The 3157-nt window shown below is 34.4% G+C and overlaps 1 pseudogene; it reads right to left on the reverse strand.

Annotated features, from left to right (window-relative positions):
* Positions 1–2170: 2170 nt before the first annotated feature.
* Positions 2171–2823, reverse strand: LOC138142719 (large ribosomal subunit protein uL30-like; annotated as a pseudogene).
* Between the last annotated feature and the right edge of the window lie 334 nt (positions 2824–3157).

Consider the following 3157-nt stretch of genomic DNA (forward strand, 5'->3'; position numbering starts at 1 on the left):
AAGAATTAAGTTATTAAAGTATTGACTGATTGTATCTCTTTTCTATCCAAGTGATTCAAAAATCTTCTCTGATGCCACAATTTGAGAGTTCCAATTCTGTGGTGCTCAGATTTCCTTATATTTCAGCTCTCGTAGCCATGCATTGCCACTGGAATAATCATTATTTTAACTATAGACCTTTGTCAGCAAGTTGATGTCTCTGCTCTTTATATCCTGTATAAGTATACTGTCCAGATTTGTCATAGCTTTACTTCCAAGGAGAAAGAATCTTTTAATTTCATGTCTGAAAGTCACCATTTATAGTGATCTTTGAGCCCAAGGATATAAAATCTACCACTGGTTCCATTTCTTCTCCCTCTACCTTCCAGGAAATGATGGCAGAAGTTGCCAGGATCTAAGTTATTTTTTTCTCTTAAGCTTAAAACCAGCTTTTAGACTCTGATCTTTCACTCTTATCAAGAGGCTCTTTAATTCTTCCCTTTTTGCCATCAGAGTGGCACCATCTGCATAACCGAGATTGTTGATATTTCTCCCAGCAACCTCAACTCTGACTTTTGATTCATTCAGCTGGCATTTTGCATGATGTACTCTGCATATAAGTTTAATAAATAAGGTGACAATACACATCCTTATTGTATTCCTTTTCCAATCTTAAATCAATCAGTGGTTTCATGTTCAGTTTTAACTGTTTCTTCTTGACCCTTATAGAGGTTCCTCAGGAGACAAGTAAAATGACCTGGTACTCTCATCTCTTTGAGGACTTGTCACATGATAGAATACTATGAAATGATGAGAATGATGGTTTTAGAAAAACCTGGGAAGTCTTTTATGAACTGACAGAAAGTAACATGAACAGATCCAGGAGGACCTTGTACATTGTAGCAGTAACATAGTAATGATTATAAACTATGAAAGACTCAGATAGTCTGTTCTATACAATAATCCAAGACAATTCCAAAGGTGCATGATGAAAAATGCCGTCTACCTCCAGAGATAGAGATGATGAACTCTGAGTATAGCTTGAAAAATACTATTTTCACTATATTTTGTTATTTTATGTGTTTTCTTTTGCAATATGACTAATGTGGAAATATGTTTATGTATGACTTCACATGTATGACTGATAGCATTACTTATTCTCTAGAGGAGTAGGGAAGGAGTGGAATAGAGAAAGAGAATTTGGAACTGTTTTTAAAAATATTAATAACAAAGATGGTTTAAAATTCAGTTGGGAAATATCTGATAAAATAAATAATAATATATTTTTAAAATAAATAAAAATATCACATTCAATAGAAACCTTTACCAATCTTCCTTATTACTAGTACTTTCACACTATTGATAATTTCCACTTTATGCTATATGCCTCATTTATACATAGCTATTTTCATATTACCAAACTGTACTACCTGAGAGAAAGAATTGTTTTTTTTTATTGTTTGTTGGTTTTCTTTGTATCCATAACATTTATCACAGTACTTAATAAATGCTGATTGACTTTACTTGACTAAGTTTTTCCTTTTATGTTACAAGAAATTTAAGAGTAAATTTATAGGATCATAAATTAGGAGGCTTGGAGATTTTTTTCCCTCCATACCTCATATTTTAGATATGTAAGCTAACATAACACATAGACCAGGTATACCAGCACACTTGACCAAAACAAGATGCATACATGTTTACTGATGAGGAAAGAGAATCTCAGAGAGATTAAGTGACTTGTCCAGGGTCAAACTGAGAGTAAGAAGCTATTAGAGGAAACTCTAACACCAGGAAACACTTAGTTGAGATAAAGTGCTGGAATGAAATGAGACACTTACAAATATTGAACAGTTAATGAAAGTAAATTTACTTTATCCTGACATGGAAAAGCTATTCAACAAGAATAGAGTACCACTTGGCTTCTCTGGACATGACAACATTACCTTCATATGGAGACATGTCTAGTCATCAGTGTAGGATATGGTGAATATCATGGTCATTCATGTGATCTTTAGAAATCAAAATGGTCAGAAGGGGCCTGAATGAAGATAGGTGGGACATTTTATGTTATAATGTGACAAGGAAATTGCATCAGGAAAATGGCACATTCAGGTTTCAGAGCATCTTTTTTTGTCACAGGCATTTTTATTAATAGACCATTAGAAAAATAATTATTGTGTAGAAATTGTCAGTTCATTCTTCTAATAAATCTGTTGATATGGTCTTCCCTGTTACCAGCATCTCCACCTTCCACAAAATGTGTAGTTTTTTCTTCATTCTATCTCATAGACAAGATAATTTGAAGTTGTTGGCAGCTTTGAAGTACTTGCCAACAGTGTAGACCTCATGGATCAAGTCCTTCATGCAGATAATTCCATATTTACCAAGAGATTTTGCAATGAGGGTATTATCCATCAGGGTAATTCTCTGTTTCTTGATCTTGCTATAACCACGTCTGTAAATGAAGTTATTCAAATAATTCAGGTTTGGGTAACCCCATGCAGTATATGGTTCCACAATCCTCAGCATGTTAATAGAGACCTTGTTAAGCTTAACAAAAGTGACATTGAAGATTTGGCAAAGGTGAAGAAGCTGCAATTCTTTTTGCAACTTTGGGCTAACACCATTGATATCACTGATTCTGATCACAAAAGCAAACTTGGGTTCAACAGGTACATAGTAGTTGCAAGCTTTGTGTGCCATTCCAGTCAGCCAGACTTCACTTTTGTGTATCTGTCTGTACTGCTTTAAGGCTTTAACTTTTTCATAGATAACTTTTCTACATATTTTTCAGAGCTTTTTTATAGGCATCTTCTTCTTCTTCAATCATCTGGCCTTCAGTATTGAAAAAGTGTTTCACTTTTTCAGAAGGGATTCTGGAATGGATGGTACCTTCTTCTTTTCTTCTATGCCTGCCATGATTCCAGTCAGAAAAAATTGAGGACATCTTTTAAGGTAAACTAATTTCTTTTGGAGAAAATAAGTATGGGCCTAATCTGTGTGCTGGGGAAACATGGGGAGATATTAATCCCAGTAGAGCAGCAAAACCAGGATTGGAATCCTAAATCATCTGATTCTAAATACAGTATTCTTTCCACCATATCACACTACCTCCTTTCTTTGTCCAAGTGTAATAATCACTTAAGTTCTGATGCCTAAATAAGCATCTTATGGC

This window comes from Petaurus breviceps, unplaced genomic scaffold, assembly GCF_028583685.1.
Source record: "Petaurus breviceps papuanus isolate PSGF00001 unplaced genomic scaffold, PetGlider_PUasm1.0 90602, whole genome shotgun sequence".
Lineage (NCBI taxonomy): Eukaryota > Metazoa > Chordata > Mammalia > Diprotodontia > Petauridae > Petaurus > Petaurus breviceps.